General features: G+C 35.4%; 1 protein-coding gene across 7 annotated transcripts in view; it reads right to left on the reverse strand.

The window, feature by feature from the left end:
- G2E3 (G2/M-phase specific E3 ubiquitin protein ligase) overlaps positions 1–16173 on the reverse strand; it is a 243817-nt gene that overhangs the window by 43746 nt on the left and 183898 nt on the right. For all 7 annotated transcript variants that reach the window (XM_013174290.3, XM_066997263.1, XM_048058865.2 and 4 more), the window contains one exon: positions 4624–4812. The gene's annotated coding sequence lies outside the window, so the exon portion shown is untranslated. The remainder of the gene's footprint in view (positions 1–4623; positions 4813–16173) is intronic.

The following is a 16173-nucleotide window of genomic DNA, read 5'->3' on the forward strand; positions in this document are numbered from 1 at the left end:
ACTGCCTATCTGACACAGTGCTTCTGTGCTGAAAACCTCCTTACTGTATTGTAGTTTCCCTGTGTCTTGGAAACAAATCTGATCTTTGCCATTTAACTACAACCCTATTCCATTTTAATGCGCCTTTATTATTTTTATTTAACACACATTATTTCATATATTATTTCTCAGTAAATGGTTTTAATTTACCCTGCCATGAGTTGCAGTTACTTATGAAATGTCTCAGACAGCTTGTCTTTAATCAGGCATTCTATATGTAACTTTTACTGGCTATTCAGCTCCATATACTTCACCATTTTTGTGCAAGCCTTAAAAATCAGAAATGTGGTTAAGCGGAAAGAAAATGTGCTTTGCAATCAATAGTCTTGATAGAAATATTCTGAATTATTCTGTCTAGCAAGTATTGCAAAGGACTCTGCAAGTCTCTTTGATGCTGCTGAAGGATTATGTTGTAGCTTCCTACACCCTGCAGACACAGCTGAGTATCTGATTTCCTGAGTGGTAGTGCTTTTTTCAACAAAAATCTGGAAATATTGCCTTCATCTCTTTCAATTCTCTGCCAGGCTCCCATCCAGGCTAAGAGATTCAGATGGCTTGTTTTTGGCAGAAAAAAGAAAATTCCCCCAGTCCCATAAATTAGAAGTGTTGGAACATCTGCAGAATTCTAGTTACTTAAAAGGCCAGGGTTACAATTGGTTTGTACCCTTTCACCTGACACTTCCAATAAACTTCTGGAACAATGAAACTAAACTGCACCCTATGAATCCAACAGGATCAGCTTTCAGTTTTTATCACAGCCCTGTGAAACAAGGTGCATTTTTATGTATTTCAGCTATTAATATTATTTGCATAGATGAGAGGCTGAGGATTTGTTTTAATAGAAATATAAATTCCTAACTTTCACGTTTCTAAAAAAAATAATATATTTAGATTTTCACAAGAGTTTTTAAAACGAAAATTAAATACAACTATAAAATGTGTTATTAAATAAATATTTAAAATTATTAGAATTTTGATCCAAAGACCAAGAACAGGGAATGTTGTATGATGCTTGAATGCTTGTGGTTGATAATGCTGTAAAGCAGGGTACAGTTTTGCCAAATCCGTGTCACTTTTGGAACCACCAGAATTCTGCATGGTCTTCTGTAGGTATATTTGCACAGAAGGAGAACATTAGGACTCTGGTAGGGAAATGCATAAAAGCAACAGAGACTTGCTTTGCCTTAAGACTGGACAGTGTTATAATCACCCTCCACAGCTTTGGGAAACAAGACTCTTGGTTTTGCATTTAAATCTGTTTGGCAATATGCACTATGTCTCTCAGCCACTTGGCTATTTGTAGAATTTGCTGTATTCAGGGGGTTTGAAATACTTTAAAACAAATTGAGCTGAATGGGGATCTTAAACCATTTCCTGATTGGTGTGTCTTCTAGCCCCTAATGTGCCTTTCTAGGTCTTAGTTATTTCCTTTTCATAAAAAAATAATTGCTCTTAAAAATGTCTGGTTGGATTTCTTTTGTAAAGAGAGCTGAACTGAGGAGCTGTGGGCAGATTAACTGGACTGCTTCGTTTAGTAGGCTCTCTGAGCTTTGAAGAATGCTTCAAAAGTATGGAATAAAGCTCTTTTTCTTCCTATTTTTACATGGGCTAACAACTTCCCAGTCTTTTAATTTGCTGTCCTGTTGCATTAGAGTTCATTATCTTTGTGTTACAGTTTAGTAATTCTGTCTGAGTTTCTATCCTTTCTCTCTTCTGAGTCCCTGCTGAAAATGGCAATACAAGTAACACAGCAGAAGCTTGTATACAGACAGAAGATATAATGAGAATAGCACTTCTCGTGGGAATTAAATGCTGCATCACAGAGTTTCATTTGCAAATATCTGCAATGGAAAAGCATGTTTAAAAGTGCATTCAGATTTACTGTTTGGAGTCTCTTCTCTTCTGTACTATGCTTGCACTGTTCACATTATAAAACAAGGGATGCAGTTTGAAGTTGGTTGAGGGATAGATATGTAAATTTGGAGGAAAACAAAGTCAGAAAACAGTTTTAAAGTACAGTAAAGATAAGAGTGACTTTAAACCTACAACTGAATTCAAAAAGCAATTTGCAAATATCGTTTACTAATATCTTTAATTTAGAAGTGTGAAATTCAAAGAACAAAGACTTCAAGTGACTTGAATTTGTCCAATGTTTTTTGTCCAGATGGTGGCAAACTACAGGTCTTCAAATAACAATTCCTATATTATTCTATGATATCATAAGATATTAGAAGATTCTGAGTAAGATCATCATGTTGGCTTTGAACACACAGCTCATGTTGAGTGGAAAACCTGACCAGTGATGTCCCAGTCCAGATGAAGTTTTTTGCAACATAATAAAAGGTGGAGAGAATATGTACGGATAGTTCATATGTGGAACTGCTAATTCAGTGGAATGACTACCTAATGTCATAACTAAATGTATTTAGAGAGTTGCTAACTGAAAAAGAAAAAAAAAGGATATACAGCATGGAACAAAATACAGTGGCTCTTGTATGACATGTGTTCCCTGTGACCTTCAAAGGATCTTCCATCAAATCCTTTGATTTTTAATAGGAAACTTGAGAAAAATTTAAAATGTCAATGTAGGTATTTTTTCTTTTAATGACAAAGAATGCAAAACTTCCAGAAAGGTAATCTTGACTTTCAAAGAGATCTTGTCAGCTCTGTTGATGTCAGTATCAAAAGAAGTTAATAATTATCTGAAGAAAACACATTTCTCTTAGTAACTTTTTTTCTCATACAAAATTTCTCAGGTTAATCACAGAAGCAGATCTGCAGGGGTATACTGTGCACCTTTACTTTTGCAGCACACTGTCTAAATGCTAGCGAGATTCTTACAGGCAATTACAGCATTATACCTTCTCTGGCGTGACTAAACTTATGTTTGATAGGTTGCAAGGAGAAAAACCTAGTAGTTATCTTAAACATGTATTTCTTGTACAGTATAATCACCAAAGGAGTGGGTTGCCTTTTTGCTATGTATAGGTCACATGTTTGGCCATGTTGTATATCATTTAAAGGAGACCATAGCAGCTGTTGAAGGTGAACAAGTAACCTGTGGAAAATTGTGAGTGAATTTCATTGCTGTACAGTTAGTTTTTACTTGAGAGAAATAAAGATCAGCATTACTATTAAGTGTCATGAACGTTTCAGCCAGGATAGGCTATATTCTGTGGAGTACTGGTACTAACTTTGATCTGTGCCCACTTCTAAAAGACTGCTAGCTTCACTAAACTTGTGAAGCTTCCAGAGGACTTCCCAACAAGAGTTTAATTTCTAAATGAATCGCCATCAAGGTCAGTTCTGAAAATCATCTAGATGAAAGAAATAAAAATGCCTTACTGCAAATGAAGCAATGATTATTCTGATTATTCTTTTTTTTCTTTTTTTTTTTTTTTCTTTTTTCTTTTTTTCTATAAGGAGGAAATGAAATTCTAATACAGTATTTCCCTCTGGATGCTCTTTAAAATTTCCTTCAGAATGCAATAGGATAATCCTGCATACCACCTCCTTTGGTTGGGATTGTGCACGATGATTCAGACAATGACATCTTTGGTTCTGCTCAACAGGAATTATCAGCAGAATAGTGCACAGCAACATTTATTCATTTATTTATTATGTTTCATTTTACAGAAATTTTTAGGGTTTCAGAGCTTAAAAAGGCACATTTTTTGCCTATTATGTTTCTTTCAAAGCTACACCCATGAAAAGTAAAAGTAGCTTGGAAATGCTATAAATTCAGATTTTTTCACATACTAATTTGTTCTCCTTTGGATTTTTCATAAAGACAAATCAGGCAACACATTTCTGTGCCTTAGTTTCCTCAGCTGGAAAAGGAGGGGAAAAAAAGACGCTGTGCTAACTCCCACATATATTGGGAGGATAAATGCATTGGATAAGCTTGAACGGAAAGCTTTACTGAGGATATTTACAATAACCTTTATTTTGCCTGGCCTCTCATCAAAAGAAACACAGGGTTAATTCTGGAAGCTAATTCTTGGAACTATGCTGTTGTATAAATCTAACCTTGGTATTATTCAGTGCTATGTTCTAAAAAACACCACACTTTTTTCTTTTTTCTTCTTTTTTTTTTTCCAAATAGTACTGCACCATAATTACAATTGCCGTAGAGGCAGGAGCTAAGCAATTAAATTCTCCATAGGTGTCGCATGTAATTGTTCCTAGCGAATCAGAAGATTAAACATGGCAACAATGCACAGCACAAGATAGCCTAAACTCAGTTTTTCCTGCAGAACTGCAAATAGTAGCAAATCAAAAGGCTGTTCTCCTTAATTACCACTGTATGAGGCATCAAGCTAAAAGCAGGCTCACTCTGTAATGTTTTCTATACAACTACAGTATGTACATACAATGCAAGCCTTTATGCACCACCTAATAGACAATATTATACACACAATTATTGCTAACTTTCATTTTACAGGAAGAAATCACTGGTGAGCCTAGGACATTGGCCTCTCAGCTTCCCCAGCAAGCAATGTGTTGACTAAACTAAGGGAACAGTTTTACTTCCTGAAGCCAGTAGAGACTATTTATACTTAAACACATTTCTTCACAACTTACAGCATGTTGTATTAGGTGAGAGTCTGTGAGCTGGATGGGCTGCACTCTCTGTGAGGTTTGCAAGCTGGAACTTGTGGAGCACTTCACCAAGTTTACACATTTTTTCTCTCTCTTTATTCAGAAATCAGCTATCCTGCTGATCAGAAGTCCATTTGGGACTTGAACTCAAGTCACCAGGAGTCAAAAGAGCTGAAACAAATAAAAATGATGTCGGTTTTCAGGTTTTCAGGAATAATGGACATTCTTGTACATTAATATAACGTAAGGAACCAATCAATAAATATATTATTTTTTTTTTTGCTCTGAGCCAACGTAAGCATTGGTGCAAGCTGAAATATCTGTAATCCACTTTTGCCAGGATTATATATAGTTTCACGTCATTATTTCTTTAATCAGCTTTTCAAGTGCTGTAAGGCAGCAAGCTATCCCAGTAATGAGTTTCTTCCTATTGTAGGTTAACTGCTTGTTGAGATTTCCATTCAGTTGGAGAAACCATCTTGCTCTCTGACATGTTTTTACTGATTATCAGGGTTACTGGGTACACTGTGCACTGAATTTTAATTGGCATCAAGCTATATATTTTTAGTGAGAAAAATGGGAAGTGCTTCTTATGAAATCCTTGGGAATTCAAGTGCTTTCTATGAGGAGAAACTGATTCATAAGATTTACTGATTCACACATCAGAAGAAAATTAAAAATCAACCTTCCTATGTATGAAATGTTCACCTGAGGCATAAACAAAAGAAATAAAATTGTGAAAATCCTTATTTGAACATACAATTATTCATGTTGTTATAGCAAGTATTATTTTAATTGCTGTACAAAGTCGCCAGCTGGCAAATGGATTTTAACTTTCAGCTTATTAACCTGTTTTATCTATGAATTGAAATAACTCAATTGTACTAAAAAATAACTCCAAACAACTACATTTTATAAACATTTCTTTTAGGCGTATTAATACAGCAAATAATGCTTATCTTGATCGTACATTAATAAACTGGAATGCTGGAGAAAAAAAGAGGGAAAAATGAAATTCTCAGTAAGTTGTCTTAAGGACGGAAAGCGAAATAAACCTAGGTACTTAAATACTGGTAACCACAGAGATGCACAGTTTCAAATTTTATAATGAGAGACAGAAAGAAATACATTTAAGTTGGAGAGCATCAAATGTTTGTTAATTATGGTACAACAGGTACATCCTTCTAAGGAGAATAGGTGCTATCTTTCCAGATCATAGTTATGAAATCTATTACTTCAACTTCTTGAAAAGACAGAAATTATAGTGTGTGCCCTCAAATCATCACAGTCTAGCCAGCTGGGGGGAAAAATGAATTCTCTAAAGCTGCTTGTAATTCCACATACTTGCCACCAGTTAATTAAAAGGTAATGTCCATAATCCACATTTTCATTAGCAAAGGCAGGTAAAAGGATAAAGAGAATCATTAAGGAAAAGAGAATCATTAAGAAATACTGTAGCCAAGGTAACACCATGTATTTGTGGAAATGAGATACGTACTTTTTGCGACCATTTTATTAGTGATGACCGCTCTACACAAAATATAGATCTTCATTACATATATCAGCAAAGAAATTGCAGCTATGTTTATTCCTTTAGAAATGTTTTAAGCACTGCAGACTAAGCTAGCCTAAAGATGAAATGCAATGTAGATTTTTTTTTCTCATTTGCATGATGTGATAAACCACTGTTAAGCTACGAATAGTGGAAAGAGAAGAAATGAAAAATATACTAATGAACATATTGCAATGAAACTCTCTCAATGACTCTCTCAATGCCTTCAAACATAGGCTGATTTGTAGTTATTTGCACAGTTATTAATAGTTTAATTTTATTAGTTCACTGCAGAAAATCCTGATTTACATCTTGTGCAATTAAGTGATGAGTCAGACTCAATCACATACTAGTCTCAATTACTCTAATGCAAAATTGAAGGTGACCTGAATATGTTTTTTGACATTGAACATACAAAAAGCATTCTGAAAAATCAAAATTTTGTATTGAGAAAAGTAGACCCCAAAAGGCAGAACTTCACCAGCTCTTTGAAAGTCAGTGGGGTGACTAAATCCTGATTGCAGTGACAGAATAAATAATTAACTTAATCCAGATTTACACTAGTGTCGATTTTAGAAATGTAGCCTGTAGCCATCTGATGAAAAAGGTAATCCTGCAAATACAGAAAGAATATTTTAGGATGGGAAATAGTCTAACTTGTGTGCTGAATAGCTATGTGGGAATTTGCTGCAGTAATTACCCTCCTATCATTAGTGACAAGTAATTGCTATAGCAACCCCACTGCCACCTGTCTCACACACTCTTTCTCTCTCTCTCTTTCAAACACACACTCACACTCTCTCTCTACATATTCATATTATTGAAACAAAAGCAGAAAAGCCAGTAGCTTAATGTCATTTACTGAATCACTGTTTTTTCTAATCAACAAAATATAACCTCTTCCTCCCTTGCCAACTCCTCATAAATATTTATCAAAAATATAATGTTTGTGTTGTAGAAAATAGTGCTGTTCAACCAAAGTATCTCCATTCAGCACTAATTCTTTGGGGGAGAGAAAAGAGAACTCTCACAGCTTGAGTTCTTTTTTTACTTTATTGTACACACTGGGCCGGAGACTGATTTCACAGGTACGGATGTGAATTCTAACAAAGGCAACCACATAACATATGTAAAACTGGCTTGGTATTCACAACCAGGGCAGCTGAGAATAGTTCTCTTTCATTTAGACTCATCTAAAAGACCATCTACAGCTGTTTTCTGTGGCTTTCTGTCAGCACCAGGTATTGCTTTATGGTATGCAAGCATTTACAATTTGTACACAATGTTTTAGTCTTGTCAGCAGCAGGCAGGGACCGAAGAACAGATAGCAAGGTTTCACTATGGCATCACCTAATCCTGCTTCCAGTCTTCGGTTTTGCTCTCGACAATATCAGTGGAACCTGTCTTTGAAACCTTAAAATAATTGGCATGATATCAGTTTGTCTGTATTTGAAAGAACCAGAAATTTGATATTCCCTGTGATTAAGCAGCAAAAGAAGCGAGAACTGTTGCTGATCCTTTTCTTCCTCAGTTTACAAAAGCCCAGTTTTGCACCCCCAGTTACAAGCGGTCTCCATAAAGTGATGCTCCTGCTACATCAGCATAGGACATAAAACTGGCTAAAAGCTTTCTCACCACTAGATGTCACCAAAATACCAATAAAAAGGGTTTAGATGTACAAACAACTAGATCTCTCTAACCCTATCACTCAGCATGTACAAATGCGAAGACGAATAAAAACAGCATTTTAAATATGAAAGAACAGTAAGGAAATGCAGGAACAGCATGTCTTGACATAAGCCATTTGCATCCCACATGTTTATTCCACCTCTTGTGATCAAAAGAGACCATTCATATTTAGTTCTTAATATATGTCATTTTTTCTAATTTAACACATAGATTTTCTCATTCTGCTCACTCCATCCAAAAATAACTCTGTCCAACAGTTCTTAATGATGCTAAGGAAGAGAATGGAGATCCCTACTGAAGTACAATGGTACTATTATCTTATTTTTCTAAATAAATCGTAAGGGATATTATTTCAGATAGAAGCTTGGGTGCAAAAAGTAAATAAATAGCACTATATTTATGCAAATGAACCTTACAGTCTTCAGGTTTTTGCTGAATAGAAAATAGATTTTAAAAATTTCATATCAATGAGGTAATCTTAATTTTAAAATTACCATACAGACTTTTAATAAGGGCAGTATAAGGTATGTGCCCCTTAAATCCACAGGAAACCCATTCCACCCACTAGCAATCTGAATGTTTTATCTGCTTGCTTTAGAAATGAATGTGAAGAAACCTGTTTGCAATCAGCTTAGCTTTTAGAGTGGAAAGGTTGGCTGGTCATGTGAAGCACAGGCAGACTTCAGCTTTCAAGCAGGAAATCCGTGTACTGTCCCTTAAACTATTTGTCTCATCTATTTATGATTAAATTATTCATTCTTTCTCTGATGTTCTATCTCAAGACAATATGGCCTGTCAAAATACAGGGTGTACAAGCAGAAAGTAGTATTCATTTTGCAGCCACTTGTAGTCCTTCTGCACTAAACCTTGAAGCAGTATATATTAATCCTAGGGATTAGGTGGTAAATGATGTCCTATATTTTGTCACCCATATATCTTGAATTATTCCATATATTTGAGAATTAAATGGCCACCTATATTGTTAATGGGAAGTTTGTGCCTTTTAACAATTGGGAATAACTTAAAGACAAATGAACAACAACAACAACAACAAAAAAAGAAAACTTTGCAAAGATGTAAAACATGACATGCTGTCTCAAAAACTTTATGGAAAGAGTTATAACATTAACATAACATGAAAATTTTACTAATGTAAATTATTACACGGCTATGTAATGGCACACTGATGTTCCATAATTTTTTTCTTTCTTCTCCTCAGAGTACTGATAATGCCATCAAGATTAAAAACATAGGTTACAGAAATGCACCCTTTGTGGTGTTATTTATCAGTATTACACATCCTGCTCACAGTTCAATGTCACAATGTCAATATACTGAGGCAAAATCCTAAATCTGATGAAAATCATGCATAATAAAATTGAATCTTAAATTTAAAATACATTAAAAGAAAGCTCACATCGTCTTGTGTTATATCAGGCTGGTATCAGAGTAACATTGTATTTATATTTGCATATGATTTCAGATTCATGGACCTACAGCCATGAAATAAATAGGTGTTCTACATATTTTGCCCTATTATCCTTCCTATCCCCACCCGGGTTTCCACCAATGATAAATCCAAACCTAATCTCCACATATGCACGTTGGCTTAAAATCAGTTGATGTTCATCACTCCCTAAGCAACCTAATAACTTAAGATGAAGAGGGGATAAATTGCTTCAGTAGCCATCAGAAATAACGCTGTGATACAAACTAGATGCAGGAGATGTATAGCACCCCATAAGTGCTTTCTTTACACGTGCCAGTCCACTCATCCCATGCCCAAAGCTCTGACATACTCAGAGTTTCTTGTAACTCTGCTCTACTGTAAGTTGAGACCGTTTAGCTTTTTACAGAAACTACCTGTCTTTTTATGGATTCAGGTCCCTTTCTGGAGTCCTTCAGAAAAACAAATTCCAGAGATTTTCCTGAAACTTACTCTTAGAAATGAACATTTCATTCCATTATTTCTCTGCTCAGTTCAGCCAACCAAATAAATTAATTTTACTTTCAGCAATGAAGAGGTATTTATACAATTTATCTCCTGAACGTCAATGCACAACTAAAGACAAAGACCTATGACAGTAAGCATTATAATCCAACAGTGGGTCAAGAGTCAAGTGTTTAATAGAACATGAACTTGCTGTTTTTGCACCTTCAACTTAAGAAGCTGACCTCTCCTTGATTGTACCAATGCAACAACTCCCCCCAAAGGTGGAGGCAAGAGCTTCCTGGGGGTTATTCTAAGAAATTGTATTCTCATAGTTTAGTTGATGCTTGCAAGAAAGCTCACAACAGTGCCTTCTTATTTGCTGACAGAAATAGTATCCACAGGTCTTAAGTTTATGGGTAGAAAGGATGGTTATTCCTCTAATGTAATAGAAATAACAGAAGAAAATATATCCAGTTCACACCTGACTGTGCGTTCTGCAGACCTAAGATCATTCTATTAAAGTCAAAGCCCATTAGCAGTGTGTAAACAACATCTTAGACACTGACTGTTCATGTTGAATATATTTTTAAATGTTTTCAGTTCTCATTCAAGGCAGAAATGTCAACACTTTTGCCAGACAGTAAAGGGCAGACATTAAAGGGTGCTACAATCTTGAGGCTGCCATCTGGTATCTTTGAGTGCCAGTCCTGATGGAAAGGAGAGGTGATACTTAGGAAGGATGCAAAAGGATAGGCAGTGGGAGGGATTGGAGGGGGAGAGGCTTTGTCAGGAATTTCTGTTGCTCTTTCACATTGACTTTTCACTAAAATCTTGCACATAAATGATTTTTTTTTGTTTTGTTCTAGAGATGAAAACTGCTGACCTCTCAAAATCTGCTTGGTATCTTACGAAATCTCAGTGCCTTATACATGTGATTCAAATACAAATAAAGGATTGATGGCATTTATAACGTCTTCTACAGAAGGCATATTGATGGGGATTCATGAGTCACAAACAAATTGCACATGTGAAAGCAAACTGTATTGGAACACATTGCACTTCCATCCAGAGGCTGTTTTATGAAGCTAAATACTATGGCTTACTCATTATGGGGGAAAACTGTATTTTAAATGGTAGTGGAACATATTCTCTGACACAAACGAATGAGGAAAGTTCTTTTCCTTTTCCACTGTTGGCAAAAAAGGAGAGAATCACTGCCATCCCAGTAGAATGGCAAAGGTCTGGGAATCCAAGAGAATGCAGATTGTGTTGTTTCCTCCCCACTGGACTTATGCTGATATAAGGGATTCCCAAGTCACTCCCAGATAAGTAGGGATGGGGAAGTCAGAATCTATTTTATTTTTTCTGTCAAAGATCAGTGGTTGTATTTCCCTTTTTGACCAACTTCTTCTACCCTTAAAACATAAAATCTACATTTACAACCAGAAACGTTTGGTGAGATTCTAGATTTCTAGCTGTGATGACAGATATTTGGGATCATTTTGTCCAAAACTCGGGAATTATTTCTCAGTTAGGTATACTAAACATTCATTCAGCTTATCGAAAGGCTAACTGCTTTCTAGAAAGGAGGTGTATATTTTGAACCTCTATTGTCCCTTACAATATGGTCAACCAAATTTCAGAATAAATTGTACTTCAGGCACTTAACTGAATACTAGTATATTTACACTGTTATAGCTGAAAGCAAAGATAACAAATATGGAAAGCATTAGACGAAGATGTTAGTTCTACAAATCAGATCAAAATCAATAGAGTGCTTGGTACTGCAAAACTAACCATTAAAAACAGAGGTTTCCATTTGGAAGCATCACTCATAATGTGAGTTAAAATATCTCCCAAGATAGGTCATGTGGAAAATGATGCCAAAATAACTGGTAAGTCAGTAGCAATCTGCAGACTCTTTCCATCTCTTGGCAGACTGATCATATTTTTAAAGTGAAAAACTGGGGTGTTGTGTTCAGGGGTTCTCAGGGAAACATTCTGGCACAGGGAAAAGGAAGCTGGCCAGGAATTTGAAGAAAAAAAAAAAAAAGGGCACTCTTCATCTCACTTTCACTGCTAAAATAGAAAATTGGGACACTGTGTAGTAAGGACAGGTTGGGATAAATTTTTATCACTGTGTCACCTCTTCCCTGTCTCCACTCTCAATCTCATTCATTCACATCTTGTCCTCAACATGTGCATGTCAACATGCATGCCACCAATTCTGTGCATGATTTTGCTTTTTCTGCGCTCAGTTTTGACAACACAACTCAAACATTCTTAACTCAGAATCTCCCATAATTTTCTGCTCATTAGCTTAAGACCTCTAGCTAAGAGAACAGAACTTAAGCTTTCTCTTCAGAAATACTCTCTCATTTCATGTTATGATTTCCTTTTCCTCCTTTGTGATCATTTAGCACTCAGGACCAACATTTCAACACTGAAACTTCCATCACTTGACACTCAGGATACTATTCTCTCTCTCCTTTCCTACAATCCCTTCCAAGGTCAAAGACTTTCCTTTGGTTTGTAAACTTACTTTCCTTTATTATTAAGTCCATACCTCAGCATACTCCTACACTTTACACATGCACACTCCCTGTCCTCTTGCTGACTGAAAAGTTTGAACATATGGTTATAAAGGCAATGATGAATTTTGTATGCACGGAGGTTACCTGTGTGAGTTACAGACTTTATTATCTTGTCTTTCACTCCATCTCTCTACTAAACTGTTGCAATATGTTTCACAATATTTCAGCAGAATCCATAATTCTGAGATTTACAGGGAGTAAATCTCATACTTTATTACACATACTTTATTACTAGAATTTAATGTGTTCTGGAGGAAAAGATAGTAAACAGTAACAAAAGAGTTACCCTCCAGGAAAGTTGACTAGAGCAATAACAGAAGAGGAATGCCAAATATTTTCCCCAGTTATAACTTGGAAAATATATTAGACTTGAAAATATATAGTAACTGGGAGCCCATCATGGTAACAAGAATACTATCAATTTATAAGTGGTCACACATTGTAAGTAGTCAAAAGTTAGATTTTCAGGAAGAACAGATGATATTCAACAAAATTGCAGAAAACATTGATTCTCAGAGCATAAACACCATCTCTTCTGCAATGGTGGAACAACTTACTCCCTGATTAACAATGGAAAACTTGAATGCTTCTGAATTCAGCAGAGATAAAATCCATTAACTTTACACACGCATCTCTACATCTCTACAGGATCAACACCTCAGAGTAGAAAATGCAGACTTTACGGTTTAAATCTGCTTAGTGGACAAAGAGCTGTAAAAACAAGGACTGAATTCACAGTCAAATTCATTGTGACTTTCACCCTATGTATTTTTAATCTGCTCCTTCTATTATTTGATATTAGTTTAGGGTTATCATATTTGGAAGGTACTGTATTTAATTTGCATTCAATTTAAGAAAGCAGTTGTCTTAGAAGTAGGTTAGAGGTTGATGAATATTGATGAATATTTATCCCAGCTATGTTCTAATGGTATTATTATTTAGCAGGGAGGATTTTTAGGAATTTCAAGAAGGAAACAAAATGTAGAAATAAATATAAGCTAATTTGAATATAGGCATGTAAGTATGGTAGAGTTGTGGAGTCTCAATTTGTGGACATAATCAACACATGGCTGGATACAGTCCTGGGAAACCTGCTCTAGCTCACCCAGCTTGAGCAAGGAGTGGGACTAGATGATCTCAGGAGGTCCCTTCCCACCTCAGCCATTCTGTGATTCTGTGATCCTCCAAGGCTAATTTCTTCTACTAGCTAGAAATAGCCAAGTTTTCCTACTAAAACACTGTTGTTGCAAAGTAGAAACCAAAAGCATGAAATAGATCTCAATATATCCTGTCTATAAATATGATCTTGTTACCACAGGAAATAAACTGTCAGTTAATTTAATTAAAAAAATAAAACCACAGCTCAGATGAAAGCTAGCTTGGAAGTAGCCCAGAGGTCAGAAATTGAAATCTTTGATGTATGCTCAGTCTTCAACATATGTCCTTGCATGGTGCTGTTTATAAGTTTCTGAAAATGGTGAAAACACTCTGCATTTCCAGTGGGTGTAGGAACAGCAGAAACAGTCAAGGAAGTGAACTTCCCAGATGATGCAATGGAAGTAGTGTCTCCTATGCCCATCTGAAACTTCACTTAACAAGCTAAGGTTTACAGTCAGTCTAACATTACAATGTTAAATTCATTCAGAGGCTAAATTGTTTTATTGCAAATGAAAACGGTATTGCAAGCATTAATGTCATTTCTGAATTTGACACTAGGCATAAATGCTTTGGTAGAACAGAAGTCATGAGTTTGGGCCTTGAACTATACCTATGAAAGCTATAACAACACAATGAAAAAAATCCATGCTAAAGCTACAAAGGTGATTAAAAAGACAAGAAGTTGCAAAATAATTTTGTCAGTACTAAGGAAGTCTATGTAAGAAATTAAAGTTTTAAAAAATTAAAATGGTCGAGTGTTCATGAATAGTTAGTGAACACATTAGTGTTCACTAATTTGAAAGAGTTTGGGCCTCATTTTTCAGAACACTTTAAATAACAAGCACAGATCCAACTCATTTCAGTCACAGCTGTGATCATTTGGCACTTCTATGTATCTGCCAAGGATGACTCAAATAGGTACCCAGAAAGTGTGACCATTTTTAGCAGCCATTAGGAGCCATATGTGAAATTTTGGTTTAAGTGTCTCGATTACCATCACATTACAACTTTGTGGTAGATTCATTTCTCACTGTCACAATTCAAATTCCTCATCCTTCACCTACAATTTCCAGACATATTCTGCTCCTACAGACTTTCCTAGTTACATGATGGATGAATTAATTTTCTTTTGGTCCTAGTTATATGATGGATGAATCAGTTTTCTTTTGGCAATTTATTCTCTTTCACAGTTTATCCTCGATATGTTCCTAGAACATAGTGTAATGTATTCAATTAGGCAAATGTGAAAAAATTCTACAAAGAACAGGTAAATAAGGACTATACCCTAAAAGTTATGCATGAGTACTGAACTGACTTTACTGAATTAACCTCAGTTCTTGGGTTTCCTGAACTCTGAGTTTCTAACTTAGAAAATTAACATTCTTGATCTCCAGTTTGTACATTTTTTTTGGTTTTGTATTGTTTGTTGGTTTTTCAGAAGACATATAGCAAAAATTACCTGCATTGTAACAGTGTCTTGTGTGTAACCACCAGCACAGAACTTAGGTAGTATATATGGAAAAATAGTTGGCTGGTAAGTAGTTGACTATTTCCTTCAGCTGATGTTACAGCCATTTTCACAGCATGCTTCATAGGTATTTTTTCACAACAGAAAAATTCTGGAGTAATTAAGGAGGAAATAGTATAGTTATGTCAGTAGATTGCTACCCTGTAGCTAATGAGCCTGTGGTCTTAGCAGGCTTATTAGAATAGATGCAGTTTGACACTAACATGCCTAAACAATTTTTACATTTGAGTTAGTCTTTGTAAACAGGAGTTCATCAGACCGTATGGGCCTACCAGCTGCTAGGTAGAGTTGAAGCATGCCTAATGCTCAGTGTTGTACAGTATTAAGTTGAAACATGCCTTGTGTTCAGGAAATTATATTGCCTAGTTCTAAAGGATTTTTACTAAGAACTAGAACGTGGTATCCACTATTATAAGATGAACCATAGTATCTACAAATTCATAACCTGGTTGTATTTGGCTGGACAAAATTCAGTGGGCAAAATTCAGGTTTCTGCTCCAAAGCATTCATGAGCTAAGAATTCCAGGTGAAATGCTGTGAGAGTTTTAAAATACTAGAAAATCTTTGAACAATATTTATCATCCAACATCTGACATGAGAATGTCAGTCCAGACTATAAAAATTTAGCAAATTTAAGTGCAAATCAAAATTGAATATTAAAATAGTAAAGTGTTAGTCAACCTTAAGGCTATACATTTTCTAAAATCAGTGTCTTTTATGTGTAGGAGCAAGTGTGAAAATGATAATATAAAATCATTACCTTTTTGTTCACCTAATCCTTATCTGCTTTCAAACAAATTTAAAGCACAATGAAGCTTCTATGATCCTAGATTATTTTCTCCCTTTTAAAGAAGTGTGAGTTAGTTTTCATAATGCCTCTTCAGAAGGGAAATGGATATTTGCTTCTGGTATTTTTTTTTTTGTGTGTGGAATATATATGACTTCATATTGTCAAGAGTGTACAATCTTTTATAAGTAATTTCAAAAAAATATTAAACGAAAGATTGAGAAACCTGTCAATTTTTCATATGGGATCGATATTCCGTATTCTAAAGCAGAAACACAGTATCCTCATTAC

This window comes from Anser cygnoides, chromosome 5 (assembly GCF_040182565.1).
Source record: "Anser cygnoides isolate HZ-2024a breed goose chromosome 5, Taihu_goose_T2T_genome, whole genome shotgun sequence".
NCBI classification, from domain to species: domain Eukaryota; kingdom Metazoa; phylum Chordata; class Aves; order Anseriformes; family Anatidae; genus Anser; species Anser cygnoides.